Genomic DNA, 14476 nt, shown 5'->3' with positions numbered 1-14476 from the left:
AGTTCCAAAGCTGCATCCCATCCAAGAGGAAGATGCTCATGTCTGGCAGAGCCCCAGGGGCCCAGCTCCGCCGAATTACAGCGCAGCTGTCCTGGCTTTGAGGGAGCATCGGGAGGTTGCAGCTGGGCTGCTCCTAACCCTTACAGGGTCACAGCCTGGAGCATCACGTCGCTGGAATTTCACCGCCTTGGGGCAAATGCCATGCGCGGGGTTACATCAGGACTCGAGGAATAAGTTGGCCTTTTTAAGCTTTCAGACCTAGACGGTCAGCAGGGTGGAAGAGAACAGCCCCTGCCCTGTTACAGCCGAAATTGAGCCTTTCAGTGCCTGCTCAGCAGTAAAGAAACTTGACTGTACTTTCCAAGTGGAAAATCTCCCTGTGGTCAGTGCTGACTGAGGACATGGTTTACAAACTCGAAAAAAGGAAAATAGAAAAAATCACAGCGAGCGCTGGATCCAAAGGCAGCCTGACAGACGCGCAGCCTGCCCGAGTGCTGCCGTGCCTTTGCAGGCAGGGTTGGTTCGCTCTGGGGGTTCGGTGGTGGTCCTCGGGGCAGCAACACAGAGTGCTGAGCATCATCCTGCCTGCCTTCGTCAGAGGAAAGATGGGAGTGACAGAGTTGTGTGGAGATTAGTGCTTCCCTGTCTCCTTCCCTGAGCCTTGCTTTTACAAAAACAGCAGCAACAACAACAAAGCTAACTGTTGCCTAAGCGCTGCATTTTGAGGCTTAAATATTCAAAATGCAGGGGATGCAAAGAGGTGACAAGCCATGGTCACTGCGGCTGCTCCAGTCACGCTCCTACAACTGCCCGGACTCCAAGGCTCACACCAGGAGATCCACCTGCCTCCGCTGAACGTGCTGCTGGAAACCCACTGGGTTAACCCCCTGCCCCGCTCCAGTTTGCTGAGCAGCTCCTGAGCCCCACATATCTGCTGTGTTCTTTTCTTTGGGGCTGAAGCCTTACGGTCTAGAGGACACGCGTCCGATACGATCCCCTGCTTTATGTTTTGCTGCTCAGCCCGCCTGGCTCAGTCCCATTCCCTTTAATTTTTGAACCTAGTGGCTAGCGATTGCTTGATTCGATGGGACATCAAACCTCAAAGACATCGTGTTTCTGCAGGCTGAGCACAGACAGAGGAAGCACACGCGTGTGCACAGATACTTCGCTGCACAACGATGGGGAGGTCCAAAAAGAGCTGGGCTGGGGCTGCCTCCCAGATGCTCTGGTGCCAAGGGAATTACACAGTTGGTAATGATTTGTGCAGGGCACTGTGGTGTCTGCATTGGCCATGGAGAAGTTACGCTACTTTCTATTTCATGGCCTACCACACACCCCACAGCTTTTTCCCAATTAAGCCCACTTACCTTCAGCCTTGGTGTTTTGCTTCCAAGAATCCCATAAACTCTGGGTCTGTGATTCTTAGGAAACGACTCGCCCCGGGTCACATTTTTATGCGCATTCCCTACATTTTTCTTAATTTCATATTCCTTTTGATTGCTGCTTCGGTTGGACCAGAACAGTTACACATGCCTCGTGTTACTTCTTGCCCAAACACCTCGCTGATCGCCTTCGCTGCCTGGGCTCTGGAGGCTTTGCCACAGCCTCCTCCTGAAGCATCTGCTGCTGGATGCAGAGAGGGATCGAGGCAGACTTTGGCCTGACCTGGTCCTGCTGCTCTTCTGCACTAATTGCACCTGCAATCATGGTCCGTCTGCCTGGGCTTGAACGGCAGGATGCATCCTGTGGGTCTCCTGCCATTTCCTCTTGTTCACCGTGCCCGTAACGAAATCCTCACCTTACCTGTGATCAGAGGATCCCCCATCACTCGGGATCCAGGTTCTAGCCCCAGTGCAGATTTTCACGCCCTTCAAAGAGCTGCTGTGCCCAGCAGCTGTCCCACACTGCTGTGCCCAGCCCTCCTCCTGCTCCTCCTCCTCCTCCTCCTCCCTCTGCCCCCAGACCCCATCACCACCAGCCCAAGCAGCTGCGGCGCCGTGGCAGCGAGCCCCTGGCTATTGAAGCCAGCATCCTCTGGATGGGTCATCCACCCAAGGCTGCTCAGTCCTGGCTTGTAAAGCTGGATGTTAGGTGGGGAGGAACTCTTCTGCCCCCTTCCTCATCATCACTGGGTGCAAGCACCGAGCTCTGGGCTCTGATCCTGGCTCCCCTTTCCCCCCACACTGGAGCTTTCCCTGGTTTTTTTTTTTTTGCCTCCAGCCGTACTTTAACATGTGTGGGCAAACCCAGCCTCTTGAATGCAACTCGGTTCAAGGCAAAGGTGTCAGGGCACGTTGCTTTTGGGAGAGGAGGAATGGGGTGAATTGCTGGGGGAAGGCCAGCCTTGGGCTGCCGAGGCTGGGAGAAGCCTGGTTTCCCTGCTGGCCCATCTGGGAGGCTCCAGAGCAAACCCGGGGAGGAGCAGGCGAGGGCCGTGCCGTGCCAGGCAGGCACAGGGGCAGAGGCAAGACCCCGGCTGCAAAAGGCTCCTTCCACGGGAGTGCCAAAGGATCCACAAAAGGAGTGAATGAACTCCTTTTGGCTTCCCCTCAGCTGCTGCTTTTCCAAATGCCTCTTCATTCCTTCCGGGTGGGAGAGCAGAAATCTTTCCTTTGTGTGCAGGCAGAACAAACAGAAACCGCCGTGTTTAACACACTCGTGCACCAACACACACACAAATCCAGGTCCCCAGGTTATCTGCCAAATTTCCTCTCCTCCTTCCCTGCCCTGTCCCCTCTCTCTCATCTCCCTGTGCTCAGCTCATCCTCGCAGGGCCCCCTTTATCCCAGTCTCTGTTACACCACAGCAAAGCCGGGTCCATGGGGCTGTGAATCTGCCCACCAGCCCCCCGGCAGCTCAGGGCTCCCTCCCTCCAGCCCCACTTTGAGCAGGAGCCCCCCTGCTCTACATGGAGTCCTTCCCAGAGCACCTCAGGCTCTGCGGGCTGGACACCCACCTCTCCTGCCCGTTTCCCAGCCCGTCTTCTCCTGAGCCCACAAAGGGGCATCAGAATGCCCTAAATAATCTATTGAAAATTTGTCTTCCTTGCACAACCCAGAATTAAGCCATGCCCTGCTTTGGAAGTGGTGAAATGATGATCACACATGATCATCACTGAAATGATGATCATTTAACCATTAAAAAAACACCAAAACAACACCACACTTCAAAACCTCCCACTGGCTTTTACGCTTTTCCAGTTTTGCTCACATTGCTCATTTCCAGTGCCTCCCATTTCTCCTGACCCTGGTGAAGATAAGAGCCCTTCTGGCACAGGGAGGTGTCCACTGACCAAGATCTTCATCTTTTTATTTACTTTCTCACCCATCCACGAGTGGCCAGGCTCTGGTTCTCTGAAGGACCAGCCCCTCGGCGCTCCCAGAGACTCATCTGCAGCGATAACCTGCACAGATGCCCTCAGCAGGGCTGAGCCGTTTGCGGGAGGGCGTGCTGATTTCTTGGTGGGAATCCAGGGAACGATCTCATCCTAGGAAGGAAGCCAGAAATCACCATCTCCACCAGGCAAATCGCGGTGTCGGCTGCACGGACGGCCCCGTGCTCTCCGCAGATGGTCTCTGGTCCCTCTCCACCCCTCGGTCCCACCTCCGCATTCTCCAGCTTCGATCCCTTGGCAGGAGCACCCATAGCTGCTGTCACCTCTGTGACTTGCCGAGCTGCTGTCAGAGCCACTGCACCACCAAGCATCACCTGGACATCCGGCTGCTTGGCCAGAGAAACAGAAAAACAGACCAGTGGTTGAGCAGCCAAGCAAACACCAAAGAGCCTTGCTGGCCCCAGCCCACCTGCCTGCCTCGCAGCGCATTTGGCTTGTTCCCTTTGCCCCCCCATGCAGCCTTTCTTGCTCCTCTCAGTGTTCGTCCTGCTAGAGAGATCGTGTCTTCGTTCTTCTGCACGCTCGTCACCTTCTCTTTCTCCCCACCAGTCTGTGTCTCCGTCTGGTTCTTCCTTGCAGACCATGTCCCGTATTCCCTTTTTCCTCCCCATTTCAGTGCCTCGTGCCCCAGCCACCCATTTACTACACCTCACCTAATCGTTTCACTCCATGTCTTTGCTGCTGACAGCCATACCCCTCACCAGGATCCCCTTCCCCTTCCAGTCCCACCCCCGACACCCTCCTGCCTGCTCCCAGCTGCACCCCTGCCCACCTCCACCCCCAGCCCCACAGCAGCGCCTACCTCTCAGGAGCCTTTCCAGGCCCACGTCGTTCATCCCTCCTATCTCCGGGCACCGCAGGGAAGCGTGGAGCCACCAGAAAAGCTTTTCCCTCCCGAGAGAGATCAGCCTGCCCCGGGTCCCCTTCCCAGGACTGCATTACCAGCCGGAGGGGTGCGGTACTCGAGACGGGTGCCTCCCTCGGGTGGGAGGAATTGGGGCCCCCGAGCAACGGGGCTGGAAAGTCCTGGGGACCTCCCACTCTCCCCGGAGAGCCCAGCGCATCCTCTGCCGAGCACGACGCGGCTCGCTCTCTGTTTCTGTTTCCATCCTTTGCAACACCTTTGTTCACGGCAGAGTTCAAACTGCTGAAGGATTTATAAGACCGCAGCAAACAGCGAGATGTAACACCCAAACGGGGCTTTAATTATCATCATAAACAGCCATCCAAAAAGAGAGGGGGACTGCTGGGCTCTCCGTGGGTATAATTCCCTGTTAATGTGTTTGGGTACATCCCTTCCCCCTGCATATTTGTATACCAGTGCATGAATTTATCTTTGAAGGCTTTACAAGAATGTGTAATCTTCGTCTTTTATGTGTTTCCATATCTTTTCTCATCTCGATTAGCAGGAATATTCACTCTTAGTCATGTTCATACCATGCCATGAAAGGCATCTGTGCACATATATGGAGAAGAGCGTAAAATGGTGTTTACCGACTCAAGATATATTTCCACATAAACAGATAACGCACAATCCTCTGCTTTAGCACCTTACAAAGGCGTTTTGAGACGTGTGTGTCCATGTATTTATTTTGTGTGCTTTTTGTAAACTACACATTTCTTTATATGCACAACTTTGGCGTTGTTTTCTCTGTCACTGGTGTCAAATGCTCACATCCGTGCTGCTCCCCTGCCAACCGGCAGCAGATGCCAGAGCCTCTGCCTGCTGGCTGCTGAGCAGAAGCGAAAGCAGAGATGTCAAGCCCTGGTATATTTTCTAGGTCACTTGTTTTATTTACACCACCTACCCGAGGTTAACACAGGATGCCCAACCAGCTTTGAAGGCGATCCCCTGGTCCTGAAACCACCCAAACATCCATGCTCCTTTCCCTGGAGTTACCTCTGCCTTCAGAACCGGCTCTCATCAAAGCCTCTGGCAGGGAGCAGACTTTCCCCCACCTCCAGCTTCCTGAGCCTCACGCAGGCCCACCTCCCCCTGGATCAAAAGTTTCCTCGCACGCTCAAAGCGGGCTCTCCTGCGTAACATCACCTGCTGCCACTTTACACCCCCCCCTTTTTTTTTTTTTTGCAGACCGTACATGCACAACTTGACAACAGATACAGCCTTTGGGCAGGTACATCCATGGTAAGAGTTCACAGGATATTTGTCCGCCTGGTGCTTCCGTGCCTGCTGACAACCCGTGCTCTAATTGCCTTGCTGCTCCGTTCCTGTATAAGCAAGAGCAAGCTGCGTCCCTGCTGTTGTCGTTCCCGTGTTCCCTACAGCCATCCTGTGCTCCGGTAAACTTGGACAGAAAGACTTTGGAAATTATAAACCACAAGGTAACACAGAGGGCCCTTTCAGCGTAGCCGGCAGTCAGGTAAGAGGCTTTCTTTCCCCTGTCCTTCATGATCTCAGGCATTTAGAGACAGATAAACCAGAGAGATCAGCACTTGTCCACGGGTTGCCCCGTTGGGGCAAAGAGCAGAAGAATTTCAGATCCTGCAGCCAAGAAGCAAACATCCCTGCCATGGCACTGGGGGCTTGTGTCCATGCTGGATGTGCTGGACCACATTTGGCCAGGGTTTCAGAGCCAAGCCCGGCCAGCCGGTGTGCCAGCTGCTGCAGAAAGCCCTCCTGCAACTCTGGCTCAGCGCACAGGTATTTGGGAGCCAAGGCCTGCCCCTCATTTCTTACCAGCCCTGGCTCGAGGTACTCACCCGATGGATGTCCTCCTTCCCAGGATTCACAACGAGGCCCCCAGCGCGTGCCACGGCTCCTGTGCCCCCGCCCAGCCCTGATGGGCATTAAACGGAGGGACAAGGGGTGGCTGACGGACAGAGGGACAGGCACCTCCACCAGCAGCACGTCACGTAGCAGCTGGCAGGCATGCCGAGAAGAGAGAAGGCTCAGGATCCGTCCCCTGGGCCCAGAACAAGACGTGACATTAAGGATCGCCACACACCACTGCTCAGGGGGACTCTCAGCCGAGCAGAGCCACAGCCAGGCCCTGGGACACCCGAGGAATTACCCCTCCCTCGCTGGGAAACATCCGTGTGATTTGCATAACAGCAAACTGTTGCCCAACAGCCATACCTGGCTGCTCGGAGCCATCCCACACATGCACACCGAGCCTCCACGCCAGGACTGGCCAACGGAGAGCAGAAGACCACGGCCACCATCCATCCTCCTGCCTGCCTGCAAAGCTTGTGCTGAAGCTAACCAGAATGCAAGGATTCCCGCGGCTGGTCAAGGAACAGGTTATTTCCTAATTCCTGCTCTACTGGTGCTTGAAAATCCTCATTTCAAGGCTTTTACCCCTGTGATTCAATACCCAGGATGCTCAAGCTGTTTGCCTGCAGATACACGTCCAATAAAGATGTCATTTACCTCTTTGCCAATGATGAGACAGGCTCAGACCCCGGTGGTGAGGAATAACCTCATGCTCTGAGGACACATGACGCTGATTTGTCATGAGAGCAAGCCCCAGGTTTTGTCCTCCTTTCCTTTCCAGCTCAGCATGCACCCTGAATTACTTATTTTGCAATAAGAAAAATTAATAAAGAGGATGCAGCTGACAGAAGATGCTCCCCAGCTATCAGGGAAAGCCCCCACAAGGGCAGAAGGATCCCAGTCACCAGCTCAGCTGCCCAAGACACAGGCAGCCCCTCCAGAACCCCTGTGTGCAAGCCCTTAGGTCAATGCCCTGTGACAAGGCTGCCCGACACCTGGGCACGTCTCCTAATCTCAGATCTCTGCTCTCAGCTGCACGGGAGCAGTGACAGCGCAGGACATCCATGGAGGAGGCTGGGATGCTGAGCAAGAAGCCAGTTTGTGCCAAGGCACAAGTCACACACGCTCCTTTAAGCCCACAGCCCAGGATGCTCTGGAGCCCAGGCAAACCGCCCCTGTGCTGCTCTGTGCCCCCTGCCAAGCCCCTTTCCGGCACATATCTGGGCACAAGTCAGCTGGGTGATGAAGGCTCCTCCATGGAGCTTTCTCCAGGCAAGTCCTTAGACGTCTGGGAAAAAAACCCTAGGGAGAGCTTCGCTCTGGGTGGCACCCACAGGAGATAATTGCTGCCGGATAATTGCCTGGGGCCAAGGAGAAGTGCCTGCATCAGCAGGGCAGAGCTGTTCCCCAGGTACCCCGGCTCCTTTGCATCCACATCTTCCCTCTCCAAACTGCACCGAGCAATCAGTGCAAGAGCACCCAGCAGCCTTGGAGCATGGTTAAGGGAGAAGGGCTGAACTGCAGTGCCAGCGAGGAGAGCTGGCTGCCCTAAGGAGCAGTTTCCCCCCCTACAACCACAATCCCCCCTCACCTGGTGCCCCCTACTTCTCCCGTGAGTCCTGGTTTTTTTCCTGCAGTTTGCTCCATTCACCTTATTTATACACTTGGTAACTCTGGATGAGGTGAGGGCAGAACCTCAGCAGCACTCCTCCCTCTTGGCCCCCAACAAGCTTCATGTTGCTGGCCACTTCAGACCCCTGGAGAGGCCAAGCTCTCTGTGTGCATCCCTCAAGGGCTTGTCTCCATCCTCACTGACCCGTGGGTACCATCAGCAGGCCACAGACCCCAGCAGGCTTCCCCTGCCCTCATCAGGGTGGGGGTCTGAACCAACTCAAGGACATTTCAGGTTTTCACCTGATTTATTCTGTGCCTTCCATGGGCCTGTCCCATGCAACTCTAATAAATCAGGAACAAGATCATCTCCGAATAGCATTAACGGCTGTGCTTGTAGCCAGCAGTTTGCAGGAAACTCCCTACCCGTTCCTATAAGTGTCACATTCGTCACTTCTGGGGGGTTGGCAGCTGTGACTTTGATCAGGATCAGCTGTGGCACAAAGGCATGAGCTGCGGGCCTCTTGACTTACCCCAAAGATGTGTGTCTGAGATCCATCCCTGCAGTTACTGATCGCATGTATGGCTGTAGCACCTCGGAGCCCTCGTCCTGCGGTGCCTCAGCACCAGCTGCACGCGTGCAGAAGGTGCTCAAAGGAGGATGGTGACACGGTGTGGGGAGAGGTTGTGAGCCCTCTTCCCCAGCCCAGGAGGCAAAAGCCCATCACCCGGTATCAGAAGAGGATGTTTGACCATGTGGGATAAGCCATGATGGACGCTGAAAGTGAAGGCAATGAATTGTGCCTGACGTGACGCTGTGGTTAATGGAGCTAGCATCCCCTCCTTCAGCTTCCAGCTCCTTTCTGCCAGGACCTGGTAATAAAAAAATTATTTTGCACCAAGTGAGTAATAGTCCCAATGCTACAGAGCGCACCAGAGCAGACAGGTCGAACAGGGACTTTCTTTTAAGACAGTTATCAGTGCCACAACGCACATCTATTCCGGTAGTTGTTGAATTTGGTGCCTTTAACTGCTCTGGGCCAGCTTACAGCAAATTGAAACCATGGCAAATTAACACAGCGGAGAGAAAACACAATGAAGGCTCAGTCCCCCCACTGCCAATGCCACCCCCGCCTGCTGGAGGTGGCAGCTGAGCAGGCAGGACAGCCCTGTCCCGGCTTTCCCCCTTGGAAAACCCCCCGCCTCCAGCTCCAGCGAGGAGCTGTGGGAACCGGTGGGGAGCTGAGCCCAGGGCATGACACAGCGGACGTCCTCTGCTCGGTGGCCGTGCCCCAGCCTGCCCAAAGCACCAGCAGAGCACAAGGCTGCAGAAAAGCTGCAGCTCGGGTGGTAGGATTGGGGCAGGCACTGGCTGCTCTCTGCCCCAGCAGGCTGGGGACCCCACGAGCTGGCACAGAAGCAGCCCGATGCCACATCTCCTCTTGCCTCTTCTTCCTCCACTGCCCCAGATCCGAGCATTGAATTGCAAGGCGGCCCCAAGCCCGGGGGCTGGAGGAAGGTTTCCACACCAGCACGTTCCCAGCCCCATTCCCCCTCGCCTCTCCTCCCGCCCCGTTCCCCTTCCTGCTCGCGGCGGGCAGGGTTGGGTGAGCCACTCCTGGGTGATTCACTCCCCACCAGGCAGAAATGCTTTCTTGGATACACACAGCTGGGCACAGGAGAGAGGCAGAAGGCCTGTGATCCGAGCTGAATCACTGCGCCCCGAATGAGCTCCTGCATGCAGGGACACGGCTCTGGAGGAGGTCGCAGCAAGGTGAATATTGCAACAGCACGACGCGTGACTCACCAGCGGGGAAAAATGCAGTTTGGGGTAGGAATCGGTAAGGCGAGGAGGAGAACAACCCGCCGGGGCACAAAGCGGGGGTGCAAGTCAAGGAAACACCCAGGTCTGGCGCAGGGTGAAAGGGAGAGAGAACCTGCACAGAGCGGTGAGCACGCGGGGATCAGCACCGGGTGCTGAGCCTGCCCTGGGAGCGACAGGAGCCTCGTCACGCTGCCAAGGCTGCTGAGTCCCAGCAGAGCTCAAGCAGGGATCGATCCCACACCAGTCGGGGCCACAGCAGCACTGGCCAGGCTTTGAGCAGCCCAACCGACGGCACCTTCTCCCCTCCAGGCCCCGAGCAGGACCTGCACCCATGCCCCAGCGGGGAAGCAATGTCTCCAGTGCCTGGAAGCCTCCACAGGCACTGCTTCGGGTAACTCCAGTTGCAGGCACTGCATCTGCCCTACAGGATAACAGACTTTTTCCCACACCCATGTTTTCTTGCTTGTCCCTGAAGGCAAGCCAGCCTCGAACAGCATTTCCATTTTGTGTTGCAATAAGACACGGGCTCCCTGAAGTCAGCTGTCCCAACTGCTTTGCCAGGGGCAGCAGGAAAAGAGGGCAGAGGTTCCCCGTAAGGTAGCGAGGCTTTCCCAACCCCTGCTAGACCATGTGTGTCCCCAGCCCGCTGCACAGCCTGGTCCCCACTTCCAGCTGGCTGCAGCTGATGGGCAGGTGCCTGCAGGGAGCACGGATGCTGAGATGACAAGAGCCATGGTGTAAAGGCTGGCAGGGCATCCTCCTGCACCCCTCCACGCCAGCTGGATTTCATCCCAGAGACTGCAGGGGAAGGGAAACAGGGTGCCAGTGAATCAAATCTCTCACCCAGGCAAGCAGCAGGGGCTCCCCTGTCTCCCTCTAGCGACCGCAGCCCTCGAAGCCTCGTCCTGCTTGCAGTTAGCTGGGTTGGATTCGTTAGCTCAACTTGCAGCTCCTCAGGAGCACGGAGCCCCAGGATTTACTCCCGCAGAGAGCAGGGTCCACTGCCCTCCCAGAGCAGGAGTCTCACCTGGGGATGCTTGTTTGCAGCACATCAGAGCCCCGTTGTGCACGCTGATGTACAAAACGGAGAACAAAAAACCACATATATAAATCAACCAGGCACATCTCCACTGGGAATTTCTAAAAAAAAAAAAATCATCACCCTTTGGGATGCAAAGCAGCAAGGCCCGGAGAGCAGCTCGGCATCATTATTAAATAAATTAATTAGCTCGGCAGAGCCCGCCAGGTACTGAACGCTTTCCACTTCCAAGCAGGTAAATGAGTCCGTGGGAACGGAGGCTGCTCCCCGCTCGCCAGGCAGCGCAGGCTGCATTTGAATGGCAATGCAACTCCTGCAGCCTCCGAGCCCGGCACCGAGCATCGCCTCCGCCAGCACAGCCCCGCGCATCGCCAGCCGCCGCTGTAGGCAGCCAGGATGCCTTTGATCCCCTCCCCGGCCCTATCTCGCCGCCTCTAAAACCCAACTTTCATCACCCTGGGGTCTGGCAGGAGCCGGCTTAAGTAAACTCTCCCCTCCTGCCCTAATTGCGGCCGTCAGACGACACAGGCAGGCACAAGCGAGGCAGGCAGGGTGCTGGGGAGTGTTGCCCTCCCCGCTCCTGCCGCTGCCCTGGGTGTGAGCTTGGCTTCGGGCCCTTATTCGGAGGAGGTGGCCCAGGGCCAGGCTGTGGGGCAGAGCCTGGGGAGGAGGCAAAGGCAATGGAAAACAGGAGCAGGCACCCAGCTGGGGAGGAAGGCAGAGGGTGGAGGGGTAAAAGGGGTCCCTCCCTTCCCCAGTCCTCCCTGCGGGGCAGGTTCAGCTGCAGTGGCCCTTCCTAGCTCTCCCCCTCCAGGTGTTATTCAGCCCAAGTCCCTGTCTTCTACTAAAAGTCTGGGAATTTCAAGGGGTCCTCAGAAAATTCACCAAAAAAACATCAGCATGGCTCCAGCCTCCATTCCCAAAGCGAGCGTTCACCAGGGAAGTGGGGAGAGAGATCCCTGCTGCAAGAGGAAGTTCACAATTACAACGCAAGTCGTTACTGGCAAGCAAAATTCCCTGGCATGCTGCACACAACATCTGAATTCTCCAGGCTGGGGTACAAGATAGCCCACAGCGTTCATTCCAGGACCCGTCTGAAAGCGAGAAAATGAGACGATATTTATGATGGCGGAGACAGATAAAAGCTGGTAGGGGAAAAGCTCCAGGAGGGCATTTCAAACAATGAACATTACACCCAAAACAGTGCAAGCTTCACTTGCAAAAAGAAGTCCCCAGTGAGCATGCATTGCTGACAACTGCTGACACTAAAACTCTGCATAACCCCCCCGTAACCCATCCAGACTGTGTTTGCCCATACAAACACATCACCCGCCTGCCTGCAGGAACACTTCAAGCAAGAAATCTGCACCGAGCCCCATTTGTCCCAGCCTGGGCTGGGTCAGGCAGGGTTGCTGCCAGGCTCCTGTCCTTGGAGGGCCAATTACCCCTGCCAGGGCACTGAAAAGGGACACTGTTTGAAGGATGATTTGCTGTTTCCCCACGCACACACACAATTCTGCAGCCCCAACCTGGTCGTTGTGTTGCACTGGGGTTTGAGAGCCTGGGGTCATCCATCCACCACAGCAGACAGCCTTGCTCTAGCTGTTATTAAGATGTTAATCACCAACAGTGGGAAAATGGGGCTCTTCGGGAACTTCCCAGAGCGGTAGAGACCCAGCTCCCCTTGCACGGCCTTGAAGCAGCCCCTTTTTGCTCAGGACCCACTGTACTCAGTCACTGCTGGAGGGAACTGGTTGCAAAACCTCTCCCCCAGCCCCAGCCCAGCTGGGCCTGGGACACACCAGCAGCTGGGAAGAAGCAGTGTTGAAATGGCAATACCAGGCTCTGCAGAGCTTGGTTTGGGAAGGCGATACACTCCCCACATCATGGGAAAGCCACACAAAGACTATCAAGATGTCCTGGCCTCCCTGTGCACAGCTTCATTTCCCATGGCAAAGCCCCAGCAAGGCTTCATGGAGCCACGAGGGGCAGCTCAGAAGCCAGCCTCCATTTTGTCAGCAAATAAACATCTCCAATGAGATGAACTTACCCTTACACCTCTCCTTCCCCTGCTCCAAAGCCACTGCTCTGGTCCTGGCTTCGTTCACACAAAAAGGTTTCAAAGAAGGGACAGGCATGTAGTTCTCCCCCTACCCAGTCCCTACAGCAGCCCCCACCCACTCCCCTCCCCTTTATCAGGCCCCAATTGCCCACCTGCACCTTTCCCGTAACCCTTTCTCAGCCAGCACATCCGCACAAAGTACATCAGCCCGACCTCAAAACCATGGGAACCCCAATAAAAACAGGCCTGAGTGATAAACCAGCCTCCCAAAATAATAAAAAAAATAATAAAAACAGCATGGTCTGCCTCCTGGGAAGGATTTGGAGCTGCAAAAGCACCAGGGAGGATTTACTCGTGCCCGCAGCTGTGCCCCCAGGGGTCCCAGCTGCCCACCAGGGTCCCCCCGGCACCACTGGGAGCGGTGTTGGGAGCACCAGGCAGCGCAGTCACGTTCGAGTCTGTGCGACGTCCAAAGCATACACGGATGGTTTGGAGCAGGATGCCAGAACCACCCGTCATCCTTCACTTTTTTTCCTTTAGTCTTCACTGTAATCCTTTAATGAATTAAGTGGAGCAATTAAGCACGATTTTTTATTTATTTATTTATTTTTAAAGAGAACGTGCATTAAAATGGAGCTGGGTGTTTTGGCTGTTCAGGCACTTAATATGATAATAAATGCAAAGCCCCCCAGCTTCAGGGATTCTCCACACCTCCCACCCAGCCCTTTTTCTGTTTATCTTTCTGGCAGGCTGCCTTCATCTTTATTCTAACGAAGGTCGACCCTTCCTCTTGCTTGAGCTCTGCCCAAACTGCACGAGACAGGGGGAGGAGGTGTGGGTGGAGACTTAGAGCTGCTTCAGAGCAAAAGCCCCAAACCAACATCAGTGGTGGGGAGCCTTGTCGCAGCAGAAAATGGAGAAATCCCCTTTCCAGGGGAATTAGGAGTGCGCCCTGACCCTGGGGCAGGGTCAGCATCACAAACAAAGCCCTGGGGCAGTGGGGCTGCCCTGCAGCCCTCTCAGAGCCACCTTCCTGGTGCTGCAGGCAAAGAAGAGATGTCCATTGCCTTCATCCAGCTCCCATGCTTGGCCTTGTACACATCTTTCGCAGCTACAGCGCAAACCAGGAGAGCCATGTTTACAGGGGATGCTGAAGGGACACTCTTCTTGCTTGGCAGGCTCGCCTTCCCAAGGCGGCCATTTTGAGGCCTGTATCTTCTGGTCCCACCACCCCTCCTAGATTGCACCCCCCTTCCCCAACCCTCTGATCCCCCTCACCCACATAGTCCCTGTTTGATTTAACATATATCTAACTACAGACGGACATCCGTATGCCTCAGTTTCCCCTCCTATGAAAATGAGATTAACCAATCCTGCCTCATCCTTCAGAGGGTGCAGGCAGTGGGAGATGTCCAACAGCTGGGAGAAGTTGTAGGCCAAGTCAACACCTGGACATGCCCTGGTCCTCCTGCTCTCATCCCAAGTGTTTTATTCTTTGCCAAGAAGCCTGCCAGCCCCACAGATATCCTCAGCCCCTCAGCAGTGATGGGAAAGAGCCCAGCACTGCTAAAATCCAGCAGCACAAGTCCAAGAGGAAACCACGGGGACATTTCTCTGAACGCTTGGGCAAAGCGTTTCAAAGAGGGTGAAAGTCTCACCCGTAGCTCCCACGGGCCCCTGGTATCCCTCAGCACTATGAATCGCTCTTTGGGCTGGGGCGATGCCTCCATAATCTGCATTTTTCTCACTTCTCACTCTTTTTAACTTTCTTGTTTTGATCCAAATGCATTTCCTGTCACCAAAAGGTCTCG

At 55.3% G+C, this 14476-nt stretch overlaps 1 long non-coding RNA gene across 1 annotated transcript; it reads right to left on the bottom strand.

Annotated features, from left to right (window-relative positions):
• Positions 1–3283: 3283 nt before the first annotated feature.
• LOC125181979 (uncharacterized) lies at positions 3284–12769 on the bottom strand. Its single transcript, XR_007160764.2, has 3 exons — positions 12654–12769; positions 4197–8612; positions 3284–3720 (listed from the first exon to the last, which is right to left on the bottom strand). It is a non-coding gene; the product is annotated as an uncharacterized lncRNA (long non-coding RNA).
• Between the last annotated feature and the right edge of the window lie 1707 nt (positions 12770–14476).

This window comes from Anser cygnoides, chromosome 14, assembly GCF_040182565.1.
Source record: "Anser cygnoides isolate HZ-2024a breed goose chromosome 14, Taihu_goose_T2T_genome, whole genome shotgun sequence".
Lineage (NCBI taxonomy): Eukaryota > Metazoa > Chordata > Aves > Anseriformes > Anatidae > Anser > Anser cygnoides.
This window is presented reverse-complemented; position numbering and strand designations above follow the sequence as displayed.